The sequence below is a fragment of the Parasteatoda tepidariorum genome, chromosome 1 (assembly GCF_982258835.1).
Source record: "Parasteatoda tepidariorum strain Cologne lab strain chromosome 1, Ptep-v5.0, whole genome shotgun sequence".
Classification (NCBI taxonomy): Eukaryota; Metazoa; Arthropoda; class Arachnida; order Araneae; family Theridiidae; genus Parasteatoda; species Parasteatoda tepidariorum.
This window is the reverse complement of record NC_141755.1, coordinates 8295369-8313612: the sequence shown is the minus strand read 5'-3', so window position 1 is coordinate 8313612 and position 18244 is coordinate 8295369.

Sequence of the window (18244 nt, the reverse complement as noted above, 5' to 3'; positions counted from 1 at the left end):
TGCTGTGATGTGATTGTCTTTTTCTTAAAGCCATTAGTCTTTATATGTAAACCCTGATTGATGCTGCAATAGAAATATTAAATAATATTAATCAGACACTTTCCCTCTCTTTCAGATGTAAGTAACCTGACTAAATTGGGGATCTGTAAAAAGAAAAAATCGAGCAACAAAGCTAATGTTGCAATAATTTACACTCCTTTTTTATGTCTTGATTTTAAAGTGACAGATGTGTCAAATCCCCGAGTTTGAGTTTGAGTGATGCTTCCACCCAAAAGAGTTGTGAGACCACTCTGAAAGTGTCGCAAGTATGCCATATGCTTGGAAAAAGATGGATATGCCAGATTTAATAATAAAAAAAAAATTTCTGTTAATCTGTGCTTATAACTTAAAACTTATACTTCTGTGCTAAATGTTCTTTCACTCTGTAATTCTAATTGATTCAAACTAATGTATGCAATCCTTTATTAGATTCACAATTTGAAGAGTTGTGCTTTTATCTATATACTTAACCATTGGTTGAAATCTTAACAAGGTATCTTGATTACAATATTAATTTGAAGCAACTTGTTCTCTTCTAGCTTTTGCCTGGATTCTGCTGATGATTCATGTTTGTCCCGGGGAATGGTCTCACAGCATTGTCTGCTTAAAGCTTTTCTGTGAGATATATTTACCAGGACTTGATTTTCTACAATGGTTTATGCAGAGTCTCATTTAGTTTGAAGAATATCTCTGTACCGTAACAAGATAACATTTCAGTCATTGATTTTGCTATATGTATTAAATATAATTGTATATTTTTTAAATTCATAAAAATAATTAAGCTCTTTATTTTCCGGCACAGTTGTCAGTTATTAATATAACTGAAGTCTTTGATTGGATTCTGATCCACTGTAGAATTTTAAAGTAACATGATTTCTATTTTTTTATCTAGAAAAATGCTTTTATTTTACAGCTGACTAAGCAGACAATAGCATAGCTGCCAACTGTTCAGAATTTTTTGGATTTGTTCCTAATTTTTAAATCCAATCTGATATTTTTATAAAAATTCTGAATTTTCATAAAATTTTTGATTTTAAACCAATCCTTTTTTCTGATCGCCACAAGCATGCATCCTGTGATTATTGTGCTAAAGTAATTTTTAGTAGCTTTTTATTGGAAAATATTATTCCAATAGCTGTCTGTTGCTGATTATTTCACTAAATTATTATTTTTGGAAATTTTTTTTTTTTTGTAGTATTTAAACACTTGCATCAGAAATATTTGTTTATGATGTAGATTATTATTTACCAGTGTTTTATAATTTGGAGATAAATAATTATATATTAATAGGTAATGTTTGTTTTTAATATATTATACCGGTATTCCTAATTATAAAATATTAATATTATAAGTTTCCCACAAAAGATAGTGTTTATAGTTTTGTTTTACTAATTTACATATTTAAATTTATGTCTATTAATGTTATGATTTAATAATTAAATTTTTATCTTACTCTCGAAATTAGTGCGTATAATTTTGTCGCATATAGTGTTCCTCATTTTTGATTCCTAAGGTTGGCAGCTATGCAATAGTTATAAAGAAAGACTTAGCTGCTCTTTTTCTCAGGATGATGCCACTGATAGTGGTCATAGACCTTATATGATTGCATCTGCAAGCACCTTCATAGACTCAAGCTAGCTACCATACTCTGTCTATTGTGTAAGAACAAAAACAAATATACGTGCTTCAATATCTCAGATCCAACTTGAATAAATTTTTTTTCTTCCTTTTTTATACTTTTTACATATGCTGTACTCTTACCACTAAAAATAAATATATTCAAAAGAAAATTTATCTCATTTATTTATTCTTTCTTGAAGATGTATATCAAGAGAAAGATACTATTTTATAGTACATATGTATCCAAGGTGCTACTACTATAACACTGCAACTATTTCAATTTAAATGAATCTCAAGTTAGAATTTAATGCTACTATATTTAATTAAAATTTTGAAAATACGTCCAATAGTACATTTAGAAGTCATTTGACTAAAATATTGATAAGTATTGAACAAGAGCTAGCTCTTGACCTGAGAAAAAAAACAGAGTTTCGGGAAACGAAAAGCGTTAGTTAACTTATTTTTAACGAACTAATTTTTATAACTGTAATTCAACTTTATTTTATTTTCAACTAGCTGAATATCCACTCTTCGAACAGGATTAATAAAATTAAAAAACAATAACTCGGTACTGAACAACCCAATGAAATCGTGGACAAAACTGAACGGTATATACTGACAAAATTAATAAGCAAAAACATAACAAAACCTGTTTTTTGTAGTTCAGCCCATTAAAATTGAGATTAACTGTATTCAGCATTACTAGGCATAATATCGAAATTTACCATTAACTTGAAATTTTTGTAAATAAGTAATTTTTTTAATTTATATAAAAGGAATTACCTATATTAATTAAGCATCATTGGCGGCAATAATAGTATGGCGCTTGTTTGCGATTAATCTAAACGAATAAGTACCTGAACTCCATAAATGTTGCTTTTTGTAACATAATGGCTTACTTTTTAGTATTTCAATATGCATCTATTACATTACTTAAATGAACTGAGTGTCAGCATTAACACTTTGACTCAGAATTTTCATTAAATATATTTTTTTTTTCATTATTTCTTTGTATTTATTCATGTCAGGATAGGTGAGAAATAAATTTAGAAGTTTAATAATATTTGGTGAGATGAAATATAACGTGAAACACCATGTCTTTTCCTGCATAAAAAGTCAAATATTTCAAACGCGGCTCACGTGTTCAAACAATTTAACTAATATGCAGTTATTTTATAATTGAAACTTCTTTAATTTACAAAATCATTAATACATTTTTGAATATGAATCAAAAAAAGATTTTTCCAAACTAATTATTTTGAATTTTATATTTCAGTAAAATATATAATTCCGTAATCTAACAAATATTTTTTATCAGCTGTTTGACTTTTTATTTTTAAAGAGAGAATACCAAAAAAATATATATTCTTACTAGGAATTAAAAGGCCAGAGAAAAAGAAAAGAGGGACAGCGGTTAATAACACTAAAGTAATTTTCTACGTTTTTCCTAAGCAAATTAGTACCACTTTCCCATTAATTTTGCCTTTCATTGCAAAAGAATTTTATTTTAATTACCGCTGTTTTTAAATTATTTACTTATATCGAAACATATTTTGCCAGACGTGACAAATTAAATACGTGATTTCAGATAACTTTAGAGATAATTTGGTGATATAGTGCTACCACGTAAATTTTTTTTTTTCATTGTTGTTGTTTAAGTCGCACTAAAGCTGCTCAATGGGCTATTGGTAACGGTCTGGAAAACATTCCTGACAATCATCTGAAGACATGCCATCACAATTTTGAACTCTGCACAGGTGAGGCTCCCTTCGCTTCGATAGACCGACGACATGCGCGTGAAGTCAAGTACTTACGTATAACATTTTAACGAGAACCAATACCTCACACCCTCGGTCCCTTCACAGATTGATCCAAGTAGTTTTTCACCCGCACGCTGACAGCGGCCAGTGATGCTCGACTTCGGTGATCTGCTGAGAACGTGTCAACAATCAGTCAATTGCAGAACTGTTGTTGATTGAAATTATGACATAGCGGAAAAAAAAACTAAATAAAGTACAAGCAATAACTCTTTTTTATTGTTATTAAATAGAGCTATAAAGTATCAATGATGTTATCTTTAAGATTTTTGAGGAAACAACGGCTAAGGCTTAACCAGTTAACCCCGCTTAAAGGAATATCATCAGTTCCAGCCAAATCTATGCAATTGAGCGGGTTATTCGATTAAAAGGATAGTGCAATATTCTATCCTAAATTTCTGCGAAATTTTATTTTTAATGGTATTTAATGCAAATTATAGTGTTTTGATTAAATAAACTTAGTTTTATGATCAATAAACAATTTTGATTAATAGTATCTGTGTTAGTATCATAAAATATAAATGTCATTTAAAGTTATATAAAAATAAATCAATATTAGTGAATAGTATAATATATAGGTACTAAAATATTATTTGATCCCTTCCGAAAAAATCTATAATTGAAGACTATTTTTATACCCGTTTAATTCGTCAATTTATCAAAATTAGATTTTCCCTTTCAGTTTCTATTAAGACTTTCATGAATAATTGCGTATTCCTCTCAAACGCATAGTCAGATTATTTATTTTAAATTTTTTTTTTCTAACCTCGTCTTGAGAATTTCCAAATTAATGAGCTATTTTAGTTTGGAATTTTTTTTAATATATCGTTTCCCAGATTCATTGCCCCCCCCCCCCTCGATTAATTCAAATCCATCCTTTTCTCGCTGAACTTGCAATCATTATCAGAGTTATTCTCTGGATTAAGCAATAATTATTCTTACTTAAGAGAAAGACACACTGTATACTGATTTGTTACGTTTTTGAAATTTTTTCTTATGAAAGCTAATAGCGCACCAGGAGGGGACCACAAATCTTGACTACAAAACAAATCACTCTGTACCTTTTTAAAATTCTAAATGATGTGTAAGTAAGTACAATTTGTCTAAAGTAAGAACTCCCCTATTCGTCTGGACCTGTGGGGGTGACTATGGTAACAAGGTATAACTATTTCAAATAGGGGTGTGGGTCACTATTTAGGATATATTTTGTCTCGGGTGGGGGAGAGAAAGGGAATCATTTTTCTTCATATTGCCCTAAAGCAGTGTTTCCCAAAGTGTGGTACGCGTACCCCCAGGGGTACGGGAACAGTTTAGCGAGGGTACGCGTCCTTATGCGAAATATCTTGCATTAAACGAAAATTTCAAACAAACTTATTTAAAAACAAAGCTAGCGATGAAAATTTACGATTACGTATTTTTCTATTTGCTATTTTTTGCGGAGTTTGCAGTTAATACTTAGTGGTGTCAACAGCCAGTTGTGATTTTTAACTTTTGTGCAATTTTTTTTTATAGTAAAAAATACACTCATTTTTTTATTGGTGGTACACAGCATTACGAAAAATTTAGAAAGTGTACACAAAAGTCATAAGTTTGGGAAACACTGCCCTAAAGTAAAGAGAAGCTACCCTCCCTGAAATTCGCTATTCTTGTACCCTTAGCAGCAGACGGCCTCAGATTTAGTGGCGGGGGGAGTTCTTACCGTAAACAAACTATAATTCAAAGAGGGGTAAAACACTCGTCGCTCACTTCAATGTATAACTAGCAGCAAGATTAGATTTTTTTTTTCAATTTTACCCCTAACACCTGTTTAGACCAACTAATGAATAGGACCCTTTTGAAGTGACCACCTATTGTATCCTTATCTTAACTGAAAAACGAAAATTTCATTTTAGTTAGTGAAGCATTTCTCCAAAATAAACAAATTTTTTTCATTTCAGTACCTCTTCTTCATGCAATTAGGCGGGGACAAAAAACAAAGAATGTCAGTTTAAACGGGGAAGTTTAACATTAGTTGCATACAAAATGATTTGGTTCCATTCGTGTAAGCTTGTTGTTCGATTATCCGACATGTAATTAAGTGGACATGACGCAAGAAAGTTCCAATCCGTTTTTCGCTCGGTTTGTAATATAATGTTTTAATGTGAACAGTAACCTTCGTGCGACGAACTATTAATATGCCAAATTTCATTGCTCTCTGTCGGATGGTTTAGTCCAGGGGTGGCAAACCTTTATGTCTCAACGTGCAATTTTTTCTAAAAAAAAATGTTTAATGAACTAGTTAATGTATAGTTTGTCTAAAGTAAAAACTCGCCTAGCCATTTGTCAAGACTCTTGGCGGTGACTATGGTAACGAGGTCTAACTATTTCAAGGGATGTGGGGTCATTGCTTAGGACAGATTTTGGCTAACATTCAGCGAGAGTTAGAGGACTTTTTTTCCAGTCTATTCTGTTAGCCCTAGAGTGAAGAGAAGCTACCTATGCCCTCCTGTGTTAACATTGTTCGTCAATTCGGACATTAACAGGGCAGATTTGTTGGCCTCTCTTACAAGGGCACCATATTAGGTGGGCCAACGTTGCTCCCACAGTAAGGACAGATAGTACAGAGAAGAAAAGAACATCCATGCCTTGCCCGGGATTCGATCCCAGAACCTTTCTGGTGCAAAGGCAGTTCCCTAACCCCTCCACAGGCCGGTCGGCTAGCTACCTTCCCTGGAATACGCTATTCTTGTATCCATAGCAGCAGACGGCCTCAGACCATGTGGCGGGGGGAGTTCTTAGCTTAGACAAACTATAAATACTCTGTTAAATTCTGCATCCATTTATAATTACATTCATGTTTTTAAAATATAGGAAAAAACAAGTGAGTGCGAGCGAAAAGGACACATAGCCTCTAACATAATTGGATATAAATAGGAGAACAGATTTTAAATTATCTTAAGTTAAAGCTAGACGCCCGGTGGCTGAGTGGTAGTGCTTTGCGCTCCCGTGCCACCGGTCCTGGGTTCGATCCTCAGGCCGGGCAAGGTTGACTCAGCCTTTCATCCCTTAAGTGGGTAGACAAATGAGTACCAAGCATGCTTGGGAACTAAACACTTGGGGTTCCGCGTTCGGCTGACCACCTAACTGGAACATCTGCTCCTGTACCCCAGAGCCCAATGTCAAGAAAACTGAGATGGGCCCAGTAGGCCTTGGCCCCCTGGGGCTGTCGCGCCACTGAGTTTAGTTTAAGTTAAAGCTACATTTTTTTCCTTCGGCGTAATTTAGTTAAGCTAAGATTATAAGAAGTAAAATTATGACCGCGGCAGTACCTATAGAGTGGGGGGAGTCTCTCCCCCCTCCCTAAATATATATGTGTGTGTGTAACATAAAGCGCTTCAACTAATCTTTTTCTTAATTTACTATTCTAAACTAAACGCTCTTGCACTTTAATATTCACATCCTGTCTTGTAATCTACTTTTGGTTACTCGAGTAACAGTTTTGATTTTTCCCCTTATTTGAACTGTGAGAAAGACTTTTTCACTCGCCTTATTTAAAATATAGATTTTGTTTTATAACCGTCGTTGAACAGCCGACCTAATTTTAGGTTTACGACTCCTAATGTTCAACTCTGTAACCTTGTAATTTTGAACAAATTCAGAAGACAAGGAAATTTTTGTTTCAGTACCCTCAGAGGTATTGATTTGTTATAGGAACATGGAGGACTTTGCAACTCGATAGATTTAACTTGCATCAGTCACCATTTACTACACGGGCAGTCTTTGGCCGGCTGTGGATGAACCCACGAACTCTTGGGCATGGGTTCAGTGCCCTACTATCCAGGCCTATAATAGATAGATTTTATTTTATTTTATATCCGTCGTAGAACAGCTGATCCAATTTTTGGGTTTACGACCACTAATGTTCAACTCCGTAGTTTTGTAATTTTATAATTAAAAACTGGAAAGTTCCGCCCCTTGTTTACGTTGCTGATCAACCCTCATGGTTGCTTCTCATTAATCATTGCGGATGAAGAGAAAAAAACCGTTTATTTCCCTAAATTACGATCGAATTGCTATTTACATTTTGAAGATGACTAAATTTAGACAAAACAATAAAATTGGTACCAATCAATAAAATTGGAACATCCTATAGAGTTAATACTCAGTGAAGATGGAACCAAGGGAAAGAGTATTCGCCTCCGAATGAGGTGAACCAGATTCGAATCTCAATAATGGCTGGTCGATACGAATTCCGCACCCGACTTGCACCTACTACAGTGCTGATGCAAAATATCCTCCACGGTAGACGGATTATAGGATTTCGTGGTTTTTTTCTTCGTGTAACGCAAACGCGGGTTAGTTTCAATAAAAAAAAATTCCCAACACTTGATCCAAGAGTTCCCTTGTCTTCTGGATTGGGTACAAAATTACAAGGCGACGTTGTTGAACATTGGTAACAGTAAACCCAAAATTGGGTCGGCTGTAGAACGACGATTATGAAATAAAATAAAAACCACGCGCTCCAATCACAATATTTTTCAGTAATATCCCGATTTTTTTTTTTTTTGAGAGTCAGATTTAAAGCTCTTACATATCATTACTTAAACTGCATAACATATTTGAGTTTGGATGGAGTTGGATGACTGCATTCAAATCATCCTATTACAATCATTGTTGTCGAAACTGGTTGTCGTAATAATTTCATTTAAAAACAATAAAAGGTTTCAACTTAAACAGGGCATTTCATAAAGTTCAACCTTAATGTATATTTTTAAAATCCTTGATGAAATTTAAGTAAAAAAACGAGTACACACATTAAGGGTCATAAATTAATATTCAGGCAAGGAAAAAAAATCAAAATTTAATGAATCACGACTGATAAAGGTGGGATTGACTAAAAACTTGTGATTACTAGAGAAAACAAAACTTAGAAGGCGATTAAAACTTAACACGTTCGTGTGTCATCGGCCATTCAAACTGGTTTTCTATTTTCATACCGCCTATTTAACAATTAATTTAACTGATACGATGACGTTGTCATTTTTTCTATATCAATTTGCAGCTTTTACAACGTGTTAGATGTAATTACAGAACCCCCTGTATGATATACAGTATTTTACGTGATTATTAATTAGGTAATTTTCACAATCAAATTTAAATAAGATAAATAGCTTTTCTAATACCTAAAATTTAAAAATATCATTTTTTAACTTCCTGTATTTACTACGTCTCTTCCAAATTATGTTGAAAAATTATGATGTTAAGAATGATATAAAATGTTTCATACCTTTTAAAATACACTTCTTTCTATAATCATTAATGAATAAAATACAAATAATATTTAATTCTTAAAGGAACTTCAACATTAGTTTTGGACAAATGAATTTTACTGTAATGTGAAACTATTTTTAAATTCTTGAGTTTAACTTCATAGATACGACGGAAATGCGAATTGTCATAGCATTTGTGCTCATATTTTCGACCGCTCTTTAGAATGAGCTATTGCAAAAAGTTGCATAGATCTTACGAAAAAAAGAACAACTTAGTGTTCAAACGATATTGAGGAGCATTTAGAATGTCGAAGGCACTCTGGAAAAAAAAAGTAAATAAATAAAATTCTGCTGCTTTTATCCTTGTGTTTCATACTAGGTTTATCAGGCATGTTGCAAATATTGATGAGCTTTCTTAGAGTTTTTAATATCATTGACGTTTGGAACAGTATAGTCGATTCTGGTAATGCTGTCATTAAACTATAAATGAAATTTCATCTAGAAACAGTCGGCCCAGTTTGAGCTCCATCCTAAGCACACTTCTCTTCAAATACAATTAATTCATATATAAAATGTAGCAAATCAAAATTGAAACATTATTTATTGATTACCAGTTAACCTCACTATTTTCCTTAGTAAAAGGTTGATCATTTAGAAGGTTGAAGTACTAACAACAACAGGTTAAGACTTTTTCATACCGTATGATGAGATAAAAATAATTAACAAAAAAATAGCACTATATCATTCCTAACTATTTCATAAAATTTTATAATGCTTATATGTTTAAAAAATTACTAATTCTGTTCATAACATATTGTAACAGAGTTAATAATCATAATTTTATAAATTATTTTCTATGAAATAAATGTTATTCACATCTTGTAACTATTTTACATATTTTTTGCATATCAAAAGGTAAACCATTTTTTAATAAGAAAAATATAATACACTTGCTAAAAATAAAAATGTTATTTTCGATACATTTTAGGAGCCAAAAGTATGGGATAAATATTACTTTTGATATGAATGATCATTGATCTATATATTGGTTTAAGAATTTTAGGCTTTTGACTCAGTTTTCTACATATATTGTATGAAATGTCTTAAAGGGGAAAAAAGTTGTACAGCATACCACTTTCAATTAATAAAAATTTTGGTTTGCAATAATTAATGTTTCTTTTTTTTTTTTTAAATTTCAATTTCTATGCTACAAATTTGAAAGGTGTAGAAGAATGTTGCAGTCAATAAAAAATATTTCTTTCGTAATTCTTTGAGATCACATATCACAGGTCAAAGGCCTAATCAGGTTGCTTTGAAAGTTGACCTAGCCTCAGAAAGTCATATAAGGAATCAAATGAAAGGTCTATTGCAATGGTGTTTCAAATCTTTTTTTAAACACCATTTACTTTCTTCGAAAGTAAAAAAAAAGTAACTTATAAAGGAAAGTTCTTAAAGTAACTTTTTTTAAGTAAAAAAAAAAAGTTGCAGTTATTATATGCATGCAAGTTAGTGGTTTTTTCAATAAAAATTTTATTTTTTCAAGTGTTTATAACTTGGACAAATTTCAAATTAAAAACTGTTCGAATTGTTTACTTTATCATGTGTGCATGTTCCACCAAATTTCATTAAAATAGTAGGGGGGTCAGTTCAAAAGTGATTGATCTGTTGTGGAATGACTCATTATGAAATTTTTCCTTTGCTAATATTTCCTTCTACTTATTATATAAATATAATTCAAATTTCAAAGGATTTTTTTGATTGATAGTTTCTAAATCAAAAAATAAAAATTTTTACTCTTATATGCTTCAAATATATATTTTTATATATTTATTATTTGATTGTTACAAAATTGTTTTTCTAATAAGGCAGTGGTAAGTTTAAAAAAAGCAGCATTTTTATACTAGCCACTTGATGCACATTTGACCTAACTCTTAATACACAGCAGTAAATATGTAATCAAAAATATAATCTATCATCATAAAAGTAAGTAGTCAACTATTCGAAAATAAATTTCATGTAACATGAATTTTTTTCATTTTTCCAATATTATTGTTATTTCCACAGAATTTTTATCATTTCAATATTATTGTTTATCATGATGTGCTTAGATTCACAAATATATTATTACTTTTCATTACTTCCAAATAAATATATAATAATTGATAACCACATAAAAATTTTATCGATAATTTTTAACTCTTGCCATAGTTTTATTAACTAGCCATAATTTTATTTTATTAAAACTGCTCGTTACAAATTCATTTATAAAATGTTATAAGTAGAAACACTTTTAATGTCGAATAAACATAATATATAAACACTTAAACATCAATTTGAACTTTACTGCAGAATTATTTTTTATGTTACAATTACAATGCTTAATAATTAAGTACAAATGTTAGGAAATATGCATAGGAGTAGGATGATCAGACATTACATGGCATAATTATTCTTTTAATTTAGATCCGAATTTTCTTTTCCTTACAACAGAACGTAAGAAAATTATATAAATATTGCAGCTAAGCTTTTAAAAGAGAATACTTAATTTAAAAGTATTTAAGAGCACCCGTTAACATACTCTTAATATCAAAATGACATAATTTTATTTAAAAACAAATAATAAACATAGCAAAGAAAACATTCATTTTTATTGTTACATTTATAAATATCGAAAAATTCGAAAACATTTTCGCCTAATTTCTTTTTTAAGCACAAATCTCCTCTTTTCCAGTGGCTGTTTACGAAATAAATGTAAACACAATCCATCAATGAACCAATTGTTTCATCACACCAAGTACGAGATTACGCGAGAACACAGACAGGCGTGCACAAAATTATTGAAATTTTTATTTTAATTCACAATAAACGCGATAACTTCCCAAATTCTTGCAACCATGAGTGATAGTCAACAGCCAATCACAGTGCGAAAAGCCCATTGATCCGACGTTATCATCTCCTTGTTGCCATTCTGTAGTAGAAACTATGGTTTAAAATTAGTTACCAATTCCTTAAAAGATAGAGACCCGTCTTTGTCTGGTGTCTGTCTGATAAGAATTCTTATAGACCTATATCGCTAACATTCACTGTGAACAAAACTCTCGGGCGCAAGCTTCAAAAACGCCTCACTGAGTTTTCTAGCCTTTTCATTGCGGATTCCTCTCCTTTGAAGGGGAAATTTTAGTTCTCACTCTCCTCCCTCATGAAGTCGTTCGGGTTTGACATGAAAAGAAATTCGCAATCTGCTGCTCACTTGACATCCACGCTGCTTACGACAATGTCAGTCCTGCAGTGGACTGATCGTTAAGACACGGTTCCCTGCAGATCACCGAAGTCAAGCATCACTGACTGCGATCAGTGTACGGGTGGGTGGCCACTTGGATCAGTGTGCGTAGGGACCAAGGGTGCGTGGTATTGGTCCTCGGTAAACTGTTCTACCGTAAAGTGCTCGACTTCGCGTGCAGGTCGTCGGGCTACCGAAGCGGGGGTGCCATCCGCTCAGCAGGTGATCAAAATTGTGATGACCCAGACCGTCGCCAATAGCCCATTGTGCAGTTCTAGTGCGACGTAAATGAACTACAACTATAACAACGACAATGTCAACTCGGAAGCCTTAATCCTCAAACACTAAAAATCCGGCTTTGCAGGCAGAGCTGCTCTTCATCCCAAATTTTGTCAGACACAAAAAAAATTGCCATTGAATTCGCTATCAACCAATTTTCCAATGAGCACAGGGGTCAGTTCTTTCTCCTTTCCTCTTCACGATTTACATGTCTAACCTTCATCTGTGTCTCCCTGGTGACATACTGTGACTGGTCTTCGAGGACAATATTTATCTTATTTGCTATCACAGAATTTAGTTACGAAGTGAAACGCAAGATGCAATGCTTTTCCCCCCTAAATTCAGAAATGGTGTAATATTTGGATGGAAAAGATTGGCCATCCACTTGAGGTATTTCAGGTGCATGGGATACCGTTTCATGCGCAGCCACTTGAGGTATTTCATTCACAGTCTGGGGCATTTCATAAACATCCAACGGAGGTATTTCATCAGCAGTTTGAGGCAAGTCATTGGTATTGAATGTCCTTTCATCGGCAAACGGTGAAATTGCTAACGTCGAATCTTGCGTATCCTCGGGCTCTGTAATTTGCGAGTCGTCATTCCAAACTTGATTTTCGACATCCGCGGCACTAGTCGAAGGAACATCCATCCATTTATACGTGATTCTTTCACGCTGTACTTGTTGAATAAAAGATGCGATCCATTCGTAAAATGTAATGCCCTCTGGACAGGTTTTCAACACAATGCAACTCTTGTAAAATTTACAACCCTTTGTCATTTGCAGCGCTGTTTGAAATTTGGCCTGCTGAATCGTATACAAAAACTTGTCGTGCGTCTCTCGCTTCCACCATCTCAAAGTGACAATCACAATGTCTGTATTAATCAACTTTCATCTCCTTAGAATAGAATGGTATAAAGATCTCTTGGGTAAAATATCTTCACCCTTAACAATATTTTGTGCAATGCATCAAACTTTGTGCACTCTATAGGGTTTATTCATTTGACATAGCGCACCCACTTCCACCACACGCCAATAGATACATCCATCCTTTCCCACAACTCCAGATAGAGAATTGCTGGAATCCAAATACAGCTTGAACCACATTGTTAAATGATAAGCATGACTCGTTCATCAGAATCAAATTGTCACGAGTTTAATTTGACTTGTGAGATGTGAGGACCGACTTGCATTTATAAGACAATTTAAAAAAAAAAATTTTTTTAAGGGTATATAATGTTTTAAATAATTCAGAAGGATGCGACATTTTGTTCAAGATAATTTTTGTTATTGATCTCGTCAAAATTATTTACAGACATGTAACAGAATCAATGATATATTGGTTTAGAGTACATATTCAGGTAGCGTGAAATACCACCCATCACTGCGATCCAACGGTGACACTCCTCTCGACGGCAAGGCTCACACCTTCCGATGGGCTCATGCAAAGTATCTAGAGTAACAATCGTAATTTCGTGAGCTGGATGATATTTTGGCCAAGTGTTCAAGATATCGATCCATAATTTCTGTGTCTTAGAGTCTGGTAAGACAAGGGTCGTTGCGTTCATGCTTAAAAAGTTTTTCTAAGAGCACATGCTAATCAATGGGTCCGTCGCCAGACTTGCAAACATGGCCATTTGTGATGGTAAATCCGTCTGAGCGCAGGCACAGGACTGCAAACGATTTTCTGTGATGGTAACGGTAGTATTTTGGTGGTCGCTGATCTCGAAGTATCTCACAAAACCTCGAAGCATAGGGTTGGAAGGCAGAATGTCTAGAAAAATCCAATCTACGAGGTGTGCATGAGAACTTTGTCGGACGACTACGAGGCGTAGAGGAATTTCTGGGACAGGCAAAGGTATCAGGGTTAGGACGCTTTCTCAGCTCTGACATGTTTTAGCATGTGTCTTTTTTGATGGAATCGTATCAATGTACCATAGCCAGAGACTCTGTAGAAACTGGTTGATCAACGGGAGGAGGGGTGGCGGGACCAATGAAACGATTTCCGTGTCCTCGTCTTTTTTGTCACAAGTATTGGTTTCGATTGAGCAAATGTGGTCGCATAATTACTATAGTCTTCATCAGTAGAAATGATTGAATGAATGCTTGCCATGATGCTATGTAGTCGTCAACCTTTGACAAGTCGAGTCAAGCTTAGAGTTTTTCAGACTTTTTCTCAGGGTGCTGGAGCGGCAACGACTGATATCCAACTATGCGTGTGCGCCTTTTAAACATGCTTCTGAAAAATTTGAACCAATCACAAGTGACTTTGAAATCTTTTTAAGCGTGTTGACTGATGCTCGTCTCCAGATTAAAAATTTTCCAAGTCTATTTTCAAGGTCATCCAAACGGCAAAAAAATCACTAGATCCACACTAGTGAGGATGAGGTACCATCATCCAACTTAAAACTAATTCTAAATCTGAAACTTAAAACTAATTCGAAATCTAAAGCTTAAAACTAATTCTAAATCTAAAACTAACTTAAACACTATATCCATGGATAGGGTCATGACCAATACATAAGCACACATATAAACATATATCATCAAACACTGAGCTCATCTCTACGGCCATCTATACTCATAGCTGCCGAAGCAACTACGGAAACGCTACCTCGGTATTGCCAAAGCAACTCCGACCAACAAAATGTGCATCACAGCCGCCGTAGCGACTACGGAAGTGTTCTTCTCGATGACATACGTCGCGATGTCACCATCCTCCTTCTCTCTGCTGGACCGCAGAGTCTCCCATTCTAAAGCTAACGATAGAGTTTTTAATTTGATATTTCGTATTTTGGTATTCATCATTCTGGTTTTATGTCTTCATCTGCTTGGCCTCCGAGCTGCGGATATCAGCTCAATGGAATCCCCATCTGCTGCTGGAACTCTGGAATCATCTCATGGCTGGCATATTCCTTCTGGCATTCTCCATCTGAAATAAAAATGATACGTACCTGGTGAATCCTCGATGAATCTCGTTACGACACATGTCCACAGCTCATTTTTCAAAACTGCTTCCTCGAGTCAAAACGTGTCTACAATGTGCTCCTGCGACGGTAAATGCTGCTAGATCGTCCCGGCAAGGAATGCAGAAAGCCACGGCACGTCAGTCGGCAAATCTTTAGCAAGTCACTGCTTCCTCGAGTCAAGCGACAGCAAATACTTTAAATTGTCTCGGCAAATAGTATCGAAAGCTATGGCATGTCAGTCGGCAGTCCTCGGCAAGTCCTTCGGTAAGTCGAATCAATCTTGGAATTTTTCAAAGTTCTTCTCCAGGTGCAGTCGCGGCTGCGACTGATTTCCAACTGAGAGTGAGCGCCTTTTAAACCCACTTTTCAATAATTTGCACCAATCAGAAGCGGCTCTGGGTTTTTCTCAGAACCAACATTTGAATGGCCTCGGATCCGTTGGACCCCCATGATGCATTTTTATGAAATTCAAACAAAATATATTGTGTGGGGTATCGATAGATTCGTCTCGATGAGTAAAATATTTTGATCGCCCCCGGGTCCATGAGATCCCCCATTGAGCGGAGTTAGTATTTTAAACAAAGACTTTCCAGCAAAATATATCGTGTGGGCTATCGATAGATTCGTCTCGATGAGCTAAATATTTTGGTGGTCCCGGGGATCCATTAGACCCCCCATGGTATAGTTTGGTAAAATTCAAACAAAATATATCCTGTGGGGTATCAACAGATTCGTCTCGATGAGCTAAATATTTTGATCGACCCTGGGTCCAAGAGACCCCCCATGGAGCGGAGTTGGCAAAAATTCAAACAAAATATATCGTCTGGGGTATCAATAGATTCGTCTCGATGAGTAAAATATTTTGGTCACCCGGGGGTTCGTCAGACCCCCATGGTACATTTTGGTAAAATTCAAACAAAATATATCGTGCGGGGTATCGATAGATTCGTATCGATGATTAAAATATTTTGACTGCCCCTGGGTCGATGAGACCTCCCATGGATAGGAGTTAATATTTTAAACAAAGACTTTCCAACAAAATATATCATGTGAGGTATCGATAGATTCGTCTCGATTAATAAAATATCTTGATTGCCCCCGGGTTCATGAGGCGCCCCATGGAGAGGAGTTAGATTTTTACACAAAGAGTTTCAAGCAAAATACATCGAGTGAGGTATCGATAGATTCGTCTGGATGAGAAAAAAAATTTTGGTGGCCTCTGTTTTCAGTTGTACCAACCAGGGTACAATTTTAAATTTTCAATCAAGGTATATCGTGTTGGGCTTCTATAGACTCGTCTGGATGAGATAAACATTTTACTAATCAAAGTTTTAGAAAATTTATCGCCGCTCGGCTCTTTAGCGTTTAATTTTCTCGTTTCCGTGCGTCGATAGTTGCATGGAGCTTATCCATCTCTGTGCCTTGTTTCTGGAGCACGCGTTCTAAAATATGCATTTCAAAGTCTTGTTGTTTATTGAGCGTGCAGTAGACTTCCTTCATGCGTTGACGCCAAGAATTGTCCAATCCAATCTGATGTGTCATCGCCGCGACGCGATTCTCGAAGCTTGCCTGCGTGAGTCGGAAGCGCATGATATTACTCTCTGTCCAGTACAGTTTGTGTTCTCCAGCGGGATGCGGTTCGTAATCCCATCGCAAAGAAGCGGGACACTCTCGAAGCTCCGGCAAGGCGTCGAGCACGGTATTTTTTCACACCGGATGACCAGTAGGTTTCCGTTTTCCAATCCATGACTACATGATCGTGAATCTTTAGCTGGATGAATTCCATGGAGCCCGTCGGCCACAACAGGACCATGGAAGTGACGACATGCTTGTGCAACGGGCGATTGATGTAAAAGTGTCCTTTTCGCCCCACGTCCGGCTGCTGGGATCCGGAACATTGACATTTTTTGCACGATACGTAGTGAATGGTATTGGCCAAATGCACGGCCGACTTGATCTCTTTCTGGCCTTTGCAATAGCGCTCGGATTCGAAAGTCAGGTTGATGCGTTTCCACGCGTTGAAGTAGGCTGCTCGATCTCGCACACCCACAATCATGTGGCGATGGAGTTTATGACACGCAATGACCTGGGGCTGGACGGTCGAGCAACCGTCGCACAAACACCAAAAGGATGACACGACCAGCGAACTGGCCTCCAAGACAGTAGACATGTGTGTCCTGAAACTAGAAAAGGCATACGATCGAATAAAAACATGATAGAGTGTCCAAGCGTCGGAAAAAAACATTCGAAACAAGGCCAGAGGCTCGTGACCCAAATTGCTCTCTTCATCAAACTCGGCAAACGATCCAGTATCTGTCAACTCTTGACAGTCGCCCGGGTAGTCGTCATAAAATCCAGCCTGTTGCGAATCCTCCTCCATGTCTCGGTATTTGAGTCGACGATAAAGTAATGAATGATCAAATGGAATACAGTCATATAATCTGGTAACGGAGCTTTCTGGAGCATCGATTCCAGAGGCAGCACTGGTTTCAGCCATTGGAGTGTCGTCAGTTTGGATAAAGCAAACTTTTTTGTTTTTTCGATTCTTTTTTTGAGAAGGGTAAAGCATTTTTCAATGCGGCTGTTGTTTGCTTCGAGACTCGCGCAAAATGTATGTTTTCCACAAGAAATGCAATCGGTTTTTCCATTGAGACCATGTTTGGATATGGAATGAGTCTTTATGTACTCTTCCAACGTCACTTTATGTGTGCAAAGCGGACAGTCGATATCCCTATTCTTCCAGTGCTTGTAAGAAGAACTGATTCTCTTTTTCAAAGCTATCAAATTCATACTCGAGGCTTGAAAAACAATTTCAAACTGAATCTAGCAAAACTCGAAGCTCGCTTAAGTACAGCATTACTAAAAAAAATTGACTGGGAGTGGATGTGGCCAAACGGGCATAAATTGTTTTTGTAAAAAATGACATTTTTGAAAAGGGTCATATTTGGTCTAGAAACGTATAAGCCTATACGATCCACTTTTAACAATAAAAC